Genomic DNA, 17,298 nt, shown 5'->3' on the forward strand with positions numbered 1-17,298 from the left:
TTCTGTAACAATCGCTCAATTATGGGATAAACCCTTAATTCTACCTCCTGTTTTAATGGGTACTGGGGAATTTTTGGAGCTTGCCTACCACTTTTTAGATTTACCATTACGGGACTTACGTTTGCCATTAATCCAATGTCCTGTCCATCCTTGGTCCAAAGTGAATCTGGAATTTGGGATAACATTTGATCTACCTGAGATGGATTTTTACTTAAACCAGTAGAGTGATACATTATCCTTTGGGGAGTGTCCAACATATCCCTCACCTCGTGTGCAACTCTCTCTGGGATATCTAGAAATATACCATCAGGGGTACAATATATGACACATCCCATCTTACATAACAAATCCCTTCCCAGTAGGTTAGTAGGAGCCGCTGCTGCCAGGAGGAAAGAATGCCTGGTATGCAATGGCCCGATAGTGACCTCTGTGGATTTTGTTAAAGGATAATGTTGCACTTTACCTGTTACACCCATTGCTGGTACCATCTCGCTGGTTACCTGTAAGTTAGCGGGAGATTTTATCACTGACCCGGTCGTCCCTGTGTCTACAAGAAAAAGACATTTAGTACCAGCTACATCAGCCATCATCACCGGTTCTTCCCTAGTACTTCCCGTTAACCTGACTATCTGTAGACTACAGGTATTACCTGACTCCTAGCGTTGACTCTCACCCTCCAACACAGCATTTACGGCCACAATTGGAGCTGTTGACTGTTGTGGGTTTCCTGTACTCTGTGTATATCCCTTATGGGGATATCCAGGTACTCCCTGGTTAGGGGGTCCCGCCCTCTTCACCTTACAATTCTTACTTACATGTCCCCTTGGTTGCCATGTTAAAACTCAGGCTGGCCAAGATCTGACTACATGTTGAAATTATTATTTTTTTTTATTTATATATTTTACGATTATTTTTTGGGCTTGTGCCTAAACACAATTATCCTTCGTGAGTGGGGTGGGTGAAAGGATTGCTGTGTGGGTTGAGCAGAAGGGAAAGATGGTGGGTGTGGATAAGGATTTTGAGGGAAATATGGTGGTTGTGGATAGTATGGGTTTTGTGGCTGTGTGTGATAAGTGGGGTAGGGCTATGTTTGTGGTGGTACAGGATTGGTGAGAATGTGTAGTTGTACAGGTGCAGGTGTGTCTGTTGGTTGTGATGTTATAGTCATTCCTTCTAGAGCTTGAGTACTAACAACCATTAGCTTCTCGCTCTGGGTCGCTCTCATTTTAAGGATGTTCTTATCATGTTCAATAGCGGATTCTATGAGGGTGTCTACAGTGACTCCCCTCCAGCCAGGTTGTGAGGTCTGAACTCGGGTCTTTAGGTTCTCTTTTAGACCATCCAAAGGAAAAGTGCCAATCATTCCCCTGTGATGAGTGCTATCTTTAATATCCTCTAACCCAGTGTACTGGGTGATAGCCTGCAGAGCTCGGTTACAATAATCCTCTGCAGATTCACTCTCTTTTTGTTTTATTGTGACAATTTTGCTCCAGTTAACTACTACTAGAAAATATACACCCAATTGAGTTATAATGCGGGAAATGTTACCTTGGTTAATTTCGTCTTTTAACAGAACACCTCCATCCAATGCACAATCTGTGATAAACTTTGTCATGTCAGTATTGCGTGGAAGACAAGCCCTTAACACCACTCGCCAATCTTTGTTGGTTGGCTCGTGAGCACTACCCAAATTTTTCAAAAATCTTTGGCATTTGGCTAATTCCTTTTTAGGATTGGGGAAATCATAATTCATTATGGACTTTAGCTTCACTATTGTCCAAGGACAATGCATTGCTACCTCCTTTGTGGGCACTACACCATTCACATCCGCATTCCCATTCGGAACAGTTATTGTTTGGATGGGATGCAGACCGGTCGCACTGCAGAGTCTGATGGGGAGAGGGAGGGAGTTCCAAATGTGGGGATCAGCACAGGTAAAATCTTGGAGGCGGGAGTGGGAGGAAGTAATCAATTCAGTTCATCTGTTCACATAGAGAGCCTGGGGGAAACCCAGCATCTCTGGGAGTGCTATGGGATCTGGTAATCACCCCTATTGGAGAGTTATAATATTTATGGTGATTTCAGTTGGAAATTGTCAAATAGACTGGCTTTATCAATTCATACTTAATTAATTAAATCCCATCTGAAATCTAAATAATAAGAAAGGAGGTCTCAGGGTTGCTCTGACTCAGAACTATATTTGCCCTTGGCAAATCTAGCAATCTGTGAGCGGGATGTACTGCACTAGTATGTACTTAGAAATGCTATTAAAATCGCAAAGGGCAGTTCTGCCGATAAGAGCTATACTTTGAGATACCTACTGTAGATGCTAGAGGGATTTCCATTTTTTTTACACAGAAGTCCCTCTGCGTGTTGCACAGAATGGTGCATGCTGCCACTGGGGACACTGGGAGGGATCCAATTAGATCCCTCTCAGAAGAATCCAAATAAAAAGCCCATAGGCTTCTATTGGGTAACGCCAGCTAAAGATGGCTTTACCCACCGGGTCCAAGCTCTGGAATGTATTGCATACCAGAGCTTGGTACATATGAGAAATGCAGTCAAACAACCAAAAAAAGGCATTTTCTATAATTTGACCGCATTTTTCCTCTTAGCACATCCCGCCCTGTGTGAGCTGTTAGTCTAGCAAGTTGAACTTATACATACAGATCACAAACTCATAACAGTCACGGAGATGATGTATAGGCTAAAGCTGAGAGGTCTGTTACGAAAATAATGCACTGGATTTTGGAGCCTGTGTGTGCAGCTTTAATAGCTGCTTATAATTTGTTTTGCTACATTTAAATCAGATACACTTCATGCATTGATCTCCCAAGATAAGAGTTCATAACACCACAGGTACTATGTTAATGTTATGTAGCAGTGTTGAAAGGCCCAGGAAAGATTGTTTTTATTGAATTAGAATCCCATTGTCTGAGAGGGTAATAGGCCAATTTATTAAGCTTCTCTGGATCATGATTGCACAAGCACAGCTCAGTAATCAGCTTAGAAGAAAATAAATGTTAGTATGCATGCATATGCAAGATTTGACTGGCGCTGTAAATAAGGCACATTAAAGCACTCTCTTAACAAATGTCCCAAAAGTGTTCACAAATAATGTTAATAAATTATTAAAAATAAACGTGGAATCAAATAGATTCTGTTCATTTTAGTCACTAATTAGAAAGAAATATCTATATTGTAATTTATTTATTTGAATTGAAACTTTCCACTTGAGACCAGTCAGCTTTTTTACGATCCCAGGGTGAGGCCGCGTTTATTGGTTTGTTGTGGACAGTGGGCCTCATTCAGCCTCAATCGCAACTGCTAATGCATTCGCACAGAGCGATTATCGGCAGAGTGCGCACGCCACGTGCGTTCCAACCACACACTTCCTTTACTTCTGGCGCTGGCGGGTGACCAAACCTGGGGTAGATATATGTACGCTCATACTTCGTCATGTATAAGTTAGCATACACCAGAGCCAAATTCTGTCCCAGCATTCTGCACGTAGAATGAATCACAGTACTGGAAGTGGTTGTTAACCAACACACATTCAATCACCTAACAAATAAATTCAATAGGAGGACCCACAAAATCTGTGGTCGCCAGAATGTCCCTAACCATTTGTATCCCCTGTTGATAGGGAATCATGGTCTACAAGGACACAACGTCCATTGTGGCTAACACAACATCCTTCGGTATCTCACCTATATTCCTCAATTTCTGGAGGAGATCGGGAGTATCCTTAAGGTAACTTTCACTTTGAGCTACCACCGGTTGTAACAACATGTCAACAAATTGTTCAAGGGGTTGTAAGACCGAGTCCCTAGCGGACACTATAGGGCGGCCCGGTGGTGATGTCAGTATTGTGATTCATTCTACGTGCAGAATGCTGGGACCGCAATGGGGTAGAATTTGGCTCCGGTGTATGTAGACATATTTGTAACAAAACCTCAACAGAGAGAGAAGAGAACCCTGAGGGATGACTGATTGTCACCACCCAGTACAACACCAGAGCACCGGCCTTTGCCAAGGCAGTGAAAAAACATTGGCCCACTGTTGGAAGCGACCCTCAATTGAAAAATTTGAGGAAATTAACACTTGTCGCCTTTAGGAGGGAGCTGAACCTTAAGCAGCTTCTGATGAGTCCAACCAAAAATTTCAAAAAGGATAGTGGCTCAACCTGGTTGACAAGTAAAATTGTAGGCTGTTATCGCTGCCTTGGCTGCACCACTTGTGGAGGAATGCTAATGGGCAAAGAGTTCGCCCATCCTCACACTGGGGTGAAGATTGGCATCAAACATTGGCTGACTTGTACGTCGTCGTTTGTCATATATATATACTAATGTGTCTGTGTGGACTTTATTACATCGGTAAGACCTCTAGGAGCTTCCGTGAACGAATGGCGAATCACAGGAGTACGATTAGGCAGGCCCTCAATGATGGACGGAGTGATAAACCAGTGGCACGACATTTTTTTCAATGTGGTCATCAGGTGGCTACATTGAAGTCCATCCTTATAGACCATGTCCCCAAGCTTGATAGGGGTGGTGACAGAAATAAATTGTTGTTGCAAAAGGAAGCTCATTGGATCTATAGATTGGACACGATTGTCCCAAGAGGGTTAAATGAGAATATCAATTTTATGTGTTTTTTATGAATATTGAATTCTTCGGTTATGATATATTGTTTTTTTTGGTTTGTTTACTTTTGAAGGGGGTGGATTATATTATGGTTGTATTCATTTTGTTTTATTTAATTTCGGCTATTTGGGTTTAATTTAGGTTTAAAGTATTAGTTGTTTAAGACATCTTGTATTGTAGCACTCACCTTTGAGACAGTTGTTATACATGCTGCAAGGTAAAGTTTTTTGGCTTTCGCATTTTTTCATATTGATGGTCTTTACTCAATATGTTTATTTGAGCCAGCGGAGATGGCGCATGCGCTGGTGTGTGGATCATTTTGGGACATAGTATGTCCATCTGTTGCGTGGTGGAACGCAAGGGTGACACGCATGACGTCACCCGCCAGCGCCAGAAGTAAAGTAAGTGTGTGGTTGGAACGCACGCGGCGGCCGGTTAAGCAAGCCAGCACAGGTGTTGTTTGGATAGCCACTTGCAGCGTGTATTTAGGTGTCTCGATGTGAGTGTTTCATTTGTTTTCTGGAGCGCATTGTGAAGTGATTGTTGCAGGTCTCTAACGGCCCTGGATGGGACCGAGGTCAACGGACTACATGAGTATATGACCACATGAGTATACACGGGACTTGTCGCTGATTTAACAGCCAGTATATTTATTAATGATGTTTCATTACGCTGTTGTTTTCTGATTGGCACTTTATCAACATGTGCTAGATTCACATATTCCTTTTACTGGGTGGTGATGAAGATGGATAATTAAAAGGATTATATTTCTTCTATGAGAGTTCGTTTTTTTGATGAGTGTGCACTCTAATACTGGATTTACATTATTGGCCGCAGGAGGACTGTGAGCTCTTGGAGTAAGCACCTCGCCGTTGGACATTTAATGGAGGTGTGCATTCATATAAGTGGATATATATATATATATATATATATATATCCAGTAGGATGTCTGGGAGCAGGATAGCAATGTGTGCCAGGTGATCTGTCTGACAGCATGTACAGTATATATACTGATATGCCTGACAGCCATAAGAAGACTGGGAAGAATCAGATGAATAATTTCTATATATTTATCTGTAGCAATGATTCTTCCCAGCCTCCAGGGGCATATCTACCTCTTGACCAGGATGGTGGCACTAGGGATGGACATCGAAAACCCACCATCAAATGATGGTAGTGCTTTCACCATTGAATCTTTCGATGCAATGGTAACTACCCATCACATCAAAAGAATTTGATGGTAAAAACTATTTATAGGAGTAGTAAAAGGGGTGGGGTTAGGGGCGGGGCAGAAAAAAGAAAAAAGCAGCTGAGCCAGGCAGGCAGAACTGAGGATGAGACAGAAACACTGTCACTGCTGATGCTAACGCTGGGAGATGAGTCTGGGACCTGCTCACTGTCTGTGTGATGTGTGTTTGTGAGTGACTGCTGCTGCAGGGCCAGGGTTGCACACTGATTGGCTCTCACTGTCTCAGAGAGCCAATTAGGGCTAACGTTGAGGGGAGTGAGGGAGGGACTGAGGGTCACGTTTGAGGCAGTGAGAGACAGCCTCCAACGATCCCAGCAGCATGAGCCATGGTGACTAATGGTGCATATGCATACACACAGTCAGATCAGACAACGATAAAGATATCATTGTCTGATTGTCCTGCATGTGCTGGATGATCATTATCAAACATCCAGCACAGCACCAACTCCCAAACGACTAAACAACCAGCGTTCAACGATTGCGGGTCCCTATAGTAACCTGGTTGATATTGACCAGGTTGGACTGCATGCACGGGCGATGGTCGTTATCAACCATCTGTGCCCGCGCTACGTCCACCATTTGGGGGTTGGAAGGGGCTAAGAAATAGACTATATAAACTATCGAACAATAAACAATATCATTATCGTTTATATCGACCAGTTAAATCTGACTGTGTGTATGCACCATATCACATGCAGAGACACAGCACACAGCAGCCAGGGGAGGCATTGCTTTTAAGAATGAAAGAAAATAACCAGAGTCACCAGAGAAGGTAGAAAACAAGGGATGTGGGCTGTTTGTTGCACAGTGCAACAAACAGGGAGACAGCAGGGCTCCAGAGTTGGGGAAGAGACTTACCTGTGGTGACTTGTCAGCGTGGCAATACTGCTGTTATTCAGCCACCGCGTCAGACTGACAGAATCCCTAAACAGCTGTTCTCTAAACCCAGTGGTGGATTGGGCCACCGGGAAGCCGGGCCAGTTCCCGCTGGGCCGGTCCCCTTGCTGGCCGGTGGCCGGCGGCCGTCCAGCCCACTCTTCATTGACTGGCCCCCGTCCTGCTGCCCGCATCCTTCGATCAGGCAGCTGCACAGCGCAGGAGCTTAGTGGCGGCGGCCCCCCCAGCCCAACCCAATAGTCTAACCCCCCTCCCCCGGGCCTCCGCTCCCCAGTCCCGCTGCCACGATCGGAGCTTAACTTCGATCGGGCAGCTCAGTGCACAACTTAAAAAAAAAAAAAGGGCGACGGGGGAGCTGCTGGCTGCGCATGCCAAGCCGCTGCAGCTCCTCCCATAAGCTTTTGCGGAGCACGCGGGGCCGTCAGTCAACACTGACGGCCCTGCCTCCAGCCCCTACGCGGCTTGCCTTCAGCCTCCTACACAGGCAGCGCAGGACAGCAGACGCAAACCGGAAGTTCCGGATCCACGATGTGCGGTGGCCCTTCCTTACCTCACCCTCCGTCGCCTGCCATCAGCCCCTCTTATTTTTTGTGCCATGCCGTCCTGTTCCCTGGGGCTGCAGGAGATGATGAAGTGGACTACGCAGGGGGTGAGGTGCAGCTGTGCCACGGACGGAGAGGAGCGGGCACGGATGGCAGGCTCTACCAACACACTGTGGCTGTCAGCGCTGAGAAAACAACGTCAGTGAGCTGAGGTGACCCTGGAGAGGAGGTATTTCATGTTCAGTTTCACTCCTGTCCAGCCCGCTTATTCCCACCACTACTCCTTTCCTGCCTCTGCTTCCCACCACTACTCCTATCCTTCCTCTGCTTCCCACCATTACTCCTATCCTGCCCCTGCTTCCCACCACTACTCCTATCCTGCCCCTGCTTCCCACCACTACTCCTATCCTGCCCCTGCTTCCCAACATTACTCCTTATCCTGCCCCTGCTTCCCACCATTACTCCTTATCCTGCCCCTGCTTCTCACCACTACTCCTATCCTGCCCCTGCTTCCCACCATTACTCCTTATCCTGCCCCTGCTTCCCACCACTACTCCTATCCTGCCCCTGCTTCCCACTATAACTCATATCCTGCCCCCCTGGTCTGAACTACTACTCCGCCTGCCCCACACCATTATTACTCCAAGCCTGCACCAGCTCTGCCATTACTACTACTCCCATCCTACCCTCAAATCCACACTACTACTCCCATTCAACCCCCTGCTTCCCACTACTACTATTTTCATCCTGCTCCTTGCGTCCCACTACTATTACTACTCCCATCCTGCTTCCCACTACTGCTACTCCCATCCCGACCCCAGCGGTGGTGGAGTTTATGAAGTTCGTGCTCCAGGTGCTATTTCCGGTGGGGACGCACCCTTTTTTTTTTTTTCCTGCAGTGGCCAATGTGTTTTTTCTTCTTGTGGAGTCCAATGAGTTTGTATTTTTACCTGTGGAGGCCAATGTATTTGTTTGGGGCCGGCGTGTTTTATTTTCTTCTTGTTGAAGATAATATGTTTTTATTTTTTTCATGTGTGGACCAATATGTTTTTTTTTTTTTTCCTGTGGTGGATAATATGTTTTTATTTTTCTCATGTGTGGACCAATGTGTTTTTTTTTTCCCTGTGGGGGATGTTTTTTTTTTTTTCCTGTGGGGGATAATGTGTTTTTTAATTTTTCATGTGTGGACCAATGTGTTTTTATTTTTTTCCTGTGGGGGATAATGTGTTTTATTTTCATCTTGTACGTTGTTTTTGATCTACACACGTGTCTGAGTGGCAGTACAGATTCAGACGCGTGCACCAAGTAGTGTATTAGAAATGTGTTGGGTGTTCCTAGGCGGTTACAGGGGTTTGGCTACAGAGCATACATGCAGACTATCTGGCTGCCCCTTCCGGGAGGGAGCAGCCAGATCGGCATTACTGGGGGGCGTGGCTAGCAGACGGGGACGGGGCCGGCAAGATGCTAAGTTTTTGCGGGCAAGGCGGGGGCGGAGCCACGCGAGCACGTCATTTTGGCCCCGCCCCCGCTACACACTGCCGATACTACAGGCAGTGTGAAGAGGGGGGCGGTGCCAAAATGACGCGAATCGCGTCACCGCCCCCCTTCACTGCCGGGAGACTTGCGGTGGGACAGGAGGGGTCGGCGGTGGGACAGGAGGGGTCAGCGGCAGCCGGGAGACTTGCCTGCCATCCTGGGAGGTCGGGAGCGGCACCCGATTTTCGGTAGGCTCCTGACCAAATCGGGAGGGTAGGCAAGTATGCTACAGAGACACTGAATTGCTCACACTGGAGGCTATACTTAGACGGATGATCTACACCTAGCATAGGGCTGTTGAAAGTTCCAATGGTGCGACCGATGGTGGTGTCTAAAGTCATCAGGGTCTATTCACTAATCCTTAGAGATATAAATGGAGAAAAATAAGTCTCAACCAATCAGCAAGCAACTGTCATTTTTCAAACACAGCCTGTAAACTGAAAGGAGCTGATTGTCTGAGACTTATCTTTCTCTCTCTCCATGGATTAGCAAATAGACCCCTTAGACATTGAAAGTGGGCCTCTCAGTCCTTGCATATTTGCTTAAAGTCACAGACGAAACTGTAGCAAAAGAAGCAAGGACGGCTGCAACTATGTCCACCTCAGAATCGGGCCCTATGAAAGGTATCCCGCCCCCTCGACAGACCCCGCCCCCATGAGGGCTGCTTCCATAAATTTCCCGGGCTGGTTTTCTGTCCCAATCCGCCCCTGCCTAAACCTTTTTAAAATTGGGGGGCGCCAGTCCCTTACTTTGCCAGGGGCACTCAGACCCCTAGATACACCCCTGCCAGCCTCCTTAGCGATTTCAGTAAATATTTTTATCTGCAGCACTGCCACACCAATTACACACCTCATTTATGGCCCAGCTTCTACTTTTTAGTTGGTAGCTCAAAGCAACTCACTGACCCACCATTATTACAACAGAACATTGTAAGGGCAGAGCAACCAGATGGTGAGACTTCCCTGGGAAATTCCCTGGTACCCCAATATGCATGTCCAACATAGTTTATGGACTGCCCCCAGCCTAATATTCACATTGCAGCTCAGATTGGAGCAAGTTCTGCATCGTCTAAATTAGGGTTTTTCTTTTTTGTACCCATTGGATTACTGAAGTAGGAAATAAAAAAGGAAGAAGAAAAAAAGCTGAAATAAGGAAGAATAAGATCCCTAAGGATTTAGACATACAATAAAATGGCAAACAAGGTATTGGGTGAGACCTAATGTAAAAAAGAAAGGAATTAGTAATAATGAAGAACTGGGCTTTGCTTTTAGATCAAACCTGCCAAGAAGCTGTGACTTGCAAAAGCCGCCACATCATAGATATACTACAGTGTATGGAGTTTTTAGTATTACTATGTGACACTACAGGTTCCAGTGGTCCCTGGATGCTAGAGCATGCAGGTACAGTATCTGTAATTCTTCAAGTGCCATTATGCTTTGGCAGCCATGTACGTATATATGCTGGCATGTTTAGCTCAACAAGAGGAAAAGAGGGGGGCTGGGCTGCACATCCTAATCTTAAACATAATAAGAGGTGTTACCACGCTGAGACCTGTAGTTCTAAAGCAGAAAAAACGGGGAGATGCAGGTGCACACTATAAATAATAAGACTTATAATGATCAAAATATTTATAATAAACTCCAACAATTAATTTTTAAGTAAGGTTCTTACTTAAAAGGTGGGTCCCCAACATCCATAATACTGACACATTAAATAAATTTAGCAAGGACATAAGCTGCATACACATCGTACAATCTGCACAACCAACGATTTCACTGAACGATTTCCCTTGAACTCTCTGTAGTGCAGGACAAACTCTATTGGGTGTACACACTGAGATATATCATTAATTTTTATGCAGTGAACGATGTCAACTATTTATCATTGAATGATATCATTATGGTTCATATCATTAATAGATATCATACCATGTGTAAGCACCATTACTTTAAATAGAGCCCATTTAAATGTGTGTACTGCAATGTAAAGAACCCATACCATTTCAAATTAGAGATGAGCGGGTTCGGTTCCCTGAGAACCGAACCCACTTGAATTACGGGGATCCGAGGCTCGGATTTTCCGCCTGACTCGGATCTGAAAACGAGGCAAAATGTCATCATCCCGCTGTTGGATTCTCGCGGGTTTTGGATTCTATACAGTTCCTGCGATTCGCCGCCATTTTTCATTCCGGCTGTGGAGAGTGAAGAGGGAGGGAGCTGGGAGCTGTGCTGTTGTGTTGTGTTAGGGGCTGGCTACTGTTGTCCATAAGGGCTGGCTGACTGTTGTCTTCTATAGAGGGGCTGGCTGGCTGTTGTCATGTCCATAGGAACTGGCTGGCTTTCATTGTCCTGTCCATAGGGGCTGGCTGGCTGTCCTTGTCCTGTCCATAGGGGCTGGCTGTTGTACTTGTCCTGTCCATAGGGGCTGGATGGCTGTAGTACTGTGTTGTCCAGGGGGTGCTCTTCACCCACCCCCAGTGTGAAAAAAATTAAAAAATGAGTGTTAGCCACACTTATCAGTACAGGGTTGCTGTGCTGCAGTCTGTTAAGGGGCTGCTGCCTCTGTTCACCCCAGTGTTAAAAAAAAAAAATAAACAATTTTTTTTGTGTGGCTTGTTAGCCACACCTATCATCAGCGTAGGTGCACAGGGGTGCTGTGCTGCTGTCTGTCGAGGGGCTGCTGGCCACACATAAAAAAAAATGTGTGCGTGTCACGGTGTCAGCCACACCTGGTTGTCACTGTCATCGGTGTAGCTGTGCAGGGGTGCTGTGCTTTTGTCTGTCGAGGGGCTGCTGCCCAAAATATTAATCGGACAATTTTTTTGTGTGCATGTCAGCCACACCTGGCTGTCACTGCAATCGGCGTAGCTACGCAGGGGTGCTATGCTCCTGTTTGTCGAGGGGCTGCTGCCCAAAGAATAAATAAACATTTTTTTGTGTGCGTGTCAGCCACACCTGGCTGTCACTGTCATTGGCGTAGGTGCGCATGGGTACTGTGCTCCTGTCTGTCATGGGGCTGCTGGCCAAAATAATAAAAAAATGTGTGTGGGTGTTAGCCACACCTGTCATCGGCGTAGCTGTGCAGGGGTGCTGTGCTCCTGTCTGTCGAGGGGCTGCTGCCCAAAATAATAAAACCAACAATTTTTTTTGTGTGTGGTTGTGTGCATTGTGAGTATGGAGGGCAGTCACATGACCGGAGAGCAGAATCCACACACCAGTCTTGTAGCTGTCGGCAGTAGTCATGATGACGATGTAAGGCCGTCAACGTCATCTATGAAGGCCGATGTAGCAGGGCTTAAGTCAGGAAAAAAGTCAGGCTAAAAAAATCTACTTTTACCCTGTTAAAGCAAAAAAAATGTAAAGCTAAGTCAGCTTTAGAGAAACAAAAATTTGGCAATATGCCATTCACTACACGAAGAGGCAAGGAAAGGATAAGGCATTGGCCTGTATTTATGCTGATGGTTCCAGTGATAATTTAAGCCCCTTTGCTTGTAGGAGAGGTACAACAAAAATAAAAATTGTTAAGACGAGTAAGACACTGGAACCAACTGTGTGCTCTGAAAAATCACAAATCCCCAAGGAGAGTCCAAGTGCGTTCGCTGTTGCCTTGTGTGAGCCTGACCTTTCTAGTAAAACTGTACTTGAAGAGGATCCTCATTCCACCATTTGTGTGCCTTCTTCTGACTTAGACATCGTGGATGCTTCTGTGAAATTGCACGAGGAGGATGAGGAGGATATTTATGTAGTTGCTGATAACAACAAGGATGATGAGGATGTTGATGAAGATGTTGATGATGAGGATGTTTGTGTAAAAACTGTAAATCAGGAAACAGTTGTTGGCCATGGTGGGAAAAATCCCATTTTTGACATGCCTGGGCAAAGGACCAAAAAATCTACTTCTCACGTGTGGAATTATTTCCACCCAAATCTGCACAACCTTTTCCAAGCCATTTGTAACCATTGCCAAGTAACAGTGAGTAGAGGTAAGGACCTTAACCATCTTGGAACCTCCTCCCTGTTATGTCACTTGCAGCGAATTCATCAAATTGGAAAGGGTATTTCAAATTCTAAAACTTTGGGGACAAAAAAAAGAACATCAATCAGTCCAGTGTCACCTAGCTGCTCCCTTCTATCTGGATCCAAGCGCCTGCAATCTCCACAACCAACAGCTGATTCATCATCAACATACTCATTTGTGATAGGAAATAGCCCTGCATCCAATTTTATAAGCATGACTGACTCCTATCTGTGATTCCTCAGAAGGATCCTTGAGTGCTACGCCTGTTGCTGCTCCTGGGGTGTGGATCTTCATCCCAGAAAGGGACCAAGAAGACTACTACTAGTAGAAATAAAAAAAAACAATTGACTATTAAGCAGTCCTTTAATAGAGGAAGTAAGTATAACAGCTGTCACCCAGTTTCACAGTGGATCACTGATGACATGACGGCTGTGCTAGTATTAGATGATGAAAAAATAAAAAATGAGGATGATAGTGTGGAGGAAGTGCAAAAGGAGGATGAGGTGGAAATTTGTGTCCTATCTGATGCTTATGTGAATGTTGATGATGAGGATGTGGTTTGCGTATATCAGCCACCAGTGGCAGCAGTTCTTGCTCATGTGTGGAATTATTTTAATATAAATTCTGACAACAGTTGTGAAGGCATCTGTTCCATTTGTAAAGCCAAAGTTAGCAGAGAAAGGGACGTTAACCATCTAGGCACTTCCTCCCTGTTACGTCATTTGCAGCGAGTTCATGCAATTTGTTTAACAAAATTATAATTTGTAAATTAATAACAGGCACAGAAACAGACAAATCTCAGGTGCACAACTATTAATACAAATTATTAATAATATATATAAATGCAATAAAATGTTGCAATCAATAGAGGTTTTTAGCATAATCATGGCCAAGGTTATGGGCCCACCCACCATATCCAGGTAACCTCTTTCGGGTGGGTCCCTAACATACTAGGGTTCAAATCCAGAGTGCAGGACCCCCCAAAACTGGCCCAGCCAAGCCGCCCTCATTCTGGACTAACACCCTTCCTTATTGGTTTAAAAGCATGGAGTATGGTAATGTATATGCACACTGTATTAGGCACAATTCTAGATAAGTCCTACAATTTATATACTGTAGTGCATCTTTGGTTCATTTTTGGGGTGTGGGTCCCCCTGGATTGCGTTGGTTAATCTGTCTCAGGGCACCGCATTCTAACACATTTTCCTTTATAACACATTTTAACCCTTCACTGTGTGTGTTTATATATATGTACTTCACTTTTTTATTTTCATTCTTTATATGCAGCTGCAGCTGCTCCTAACTATCTCTTTACACTACACTTTTCTTACTATGGTGGTGCCCTGGGACGACTTGGCTGGGCCAGTTTTGGGGGGTCCTGCACTCTGGTTTTGAACCCTAGTATGTTAGGGACCCACCCGAAAGAGGTTACCTGGATATGGTGGGTGTGCCCATAACCTTGGCCATGATTATGCTAAAAACCTCTATTGATTGCAAAATTTTATTGCATTTATATATATTATTAATAATTTGGAGTTGTGCACCTAAGATATGTCTGTTTCTGTGCCTGCAATTAGTCTCATCAGGTAGCACCTCCCATCATATCTATAGTCAGGTTGTGCAGTCCAGAAATCTTTCTCGTAAATTAATAACAAGCAGTCCAGTAGCAGCTACCAGCAGTTTGGACCAGCACATGCAATCCCCAACACCAACACCCTCATCATCAACCTCCTCCTTAATAATTGAAGGTAGTCCTTCCAAAAAATGTTTTGTGGGGGCCAAAACAAACCAAGGAGTTCAGCCACGAAAGTGTCAGTCCTAGTGGCTAAAGTGCTTGGTTTGTTAAACTGTGCTTGTCCTTTTTAATATCCCACATAAGCTACTGCTGTCTGGCAATGTTTCATAGATGTCCTATATTTTTTTAAACTGCCGTGTATTTGTGCCGCTGCTCTGTTGCTTACTTTAGCCAGCCAGCTCGCTGCAGCCTTTGGCCTTTATTGGTTAAAAATAGTGAAATCAATATTGTGAGCTGTGAGGTGGTTAAAAAATCATGAAAATGCCTGAAAATTATTGTTATTAAGGTTAATATTACTGTAGAAACAAAAACAGGCCCAAATTATGTGGTTTTAGCTGTTTATATCAGCTGTTACAATCAGCAGCTGCGCTGACTGTAGAGCGCCCGCTGATTGGCTCCGGCTACTGACAGTTCCCATGAGGGAACTGTCAGTATCCGGAGCCAATCAGCGGCCGCTCTACAGTCAGCACGCCCGCTGATTGGCTGGCGGGACTTGCAAAGCCTGTGCAGTTCCGTCAGCTGGCATTCGGGAGGTATCAGTATGTGTGGCAACACACATACTGATACCCAGTGCGTGGTGCGGTAAGTTCGTTTTTTTGTTTTACAAAGGCCATGGATTACTGCGGAGACCAGTGCCAGGATATAGGTGAGTATGAAATCTTTTTTGCAGGGCCAGTCAACACGGATTCTACTGGTCAAGGGTACAGAAACATCTGGTATAGGTAAGTATGTGTGAATGGGTAGGTGTGTGTAATAAAGTTATACTTTGCACAGTGTGTTTGTTTTGTGTTTTTTAACTATTTATTTTACAGTGGAGGTACAGGTGCCACCTGTCTGCTGGCACTTGTAGTTCCACAAGTGCCATAGGGCAGGCATGCTGGCACCTGTAGTCCCACTGTAAAATACAATAGTTTATTTAAATATCCCCACTTTATTACCCCTGTACCCAACGCTCCAGGGTTGCGGGGAAGAGCCCCAGGCTTCAGACCAAGCCAGGGGGCAAGGGGGAGGGGGGACCCCTTTTTTGGGGGGTCCCCACCTCCCCTGAGATCCCCAGCTTGGCCTGAACGGTTTGGGCTGCTAATGCTTTGGACGCGGAGCCCCAGTGAAAGGGTCTCCAGGCTGTGGCCTTACAGTCTGGCCGTTTTGGGTCTGGTGCTGGTTTTAAATATAGGGGGGACCTTACGCAATTTTTCCCCCCTATATTTAAGATCAGGACTGTCCCTGCAACCTGGTGTTGGTTTCTAAATTACGGGGGAACCCTACACATTTTTCCCCGTAATCTTAGAAACCAGGACAGGCTGGCAAGCCTGGGGCTGGTTAAGCTTTAGGGGGGGGCCCTATGTCATTTTTGTTTACCTTTTTGAACCCGTTTTTTTACGGGTACAACATAAGCAGCTTACACATATCTTACTGATATGTGCAGGTTGCTTGCAAGGGAGAGTTTTGCAGAGAGAAGACACTGCAATCTCGAGTGAGTCATCTTCTGCAAACCTACTACTCGGGGGAGAAATCTCCTGCAAACCCTTCTACTCGGCAGAGAAATCTTGTTCTTCTTCACCATCGGCCATCACACTCTCAGCTAAAGTCCCTTCTTTGTAAATTTGAGAGTCTCAGGAGCTTCAAATCACCCGTGTTTAGGTGAAGCTAATCGAGTTGAAAAAAAGCAACTCTCCCAGACTCGATTCTTAGTAAATTTACCCCCAAGTATTTTTTTTATATGTGTAAAAAATCACTCCCTCACAGATTCCTCATTCATTACTCACAACCTCAATAAAGCTGGTCCTCTTTGATCTATGTAGGATTCCATGGATCTTTGGAAAACAAAAAAATGAACAGACTGTCAACAGTGAAGGGTCCCGGTTGATCCATATTAAAGAATGTGGAAGTACTGATTAGATGAGAGCAGACAGTACCATTGAATCCCAAACTCTCAGCCAATCAGCATTTATAACACTCATTGTCCATATACTGTGTTTATTTTATTTTTTTACAAGCAGACTACATGTGTGAGCAGGCACGTAATGTCCAATCAGCATTTACAACACTTATTGTCCATGTACTATGTTTATTTTTATTTTTTTTGTTACAGGAAGACTACAAGTATCAGCAGGCACTTAATGTTCGGTCATACTGGTACTTGTTGTTCGACCTGTAGACGGCCTGTAAAAATAATATTATTAACTCTTTGATAACCATTAATCCTGCATCCACCGCCCAGGAAAGTTCTTTGGGAGTGGGGCCCCATTTTTGGGGGAGAGTCTCCACGGTCTGAAAGATTCCAGCCCTGGGCTGACCAGTTTAGGGCTGGATAACATAATAGCAGGCGGACCCAACACTGTGTGTCTCCCTGCTATAGCATTATTGAGTATGGTAAAAAAGATCAACAATAAAAAGGTTGACAGTCAATAGATAAACAACAAATGGTCAACATGCAATAGGTTGACAGGCACAAAAGGTCAACAGTACAAAAGGGTGACATGGCTAAAAGGTTGGCAGGTTCAAATGGTCGACACACAAATGATTGATTAAAAATGGTTGACACAGTTATTTCATAATTTCACCCTAATCCTAACCCTACCCCTTGGGCCTAACCCTAATGCTCCTCCTGGTGCC

Source organism: Taudactylus pleione, unplaced genomic scaffold (genome assembly GCF_031769625.1).
Source record: "Taudactylus pleione unplaced genomic scaffold, aTauple2 ptg000372l, whole genome shotgun sequence".
NCBI lineage: Eukaryota > Metazoa > Chordata > Amphibia > Anura > Myobatrachidae > Taudactylus > Taudactylus pleione.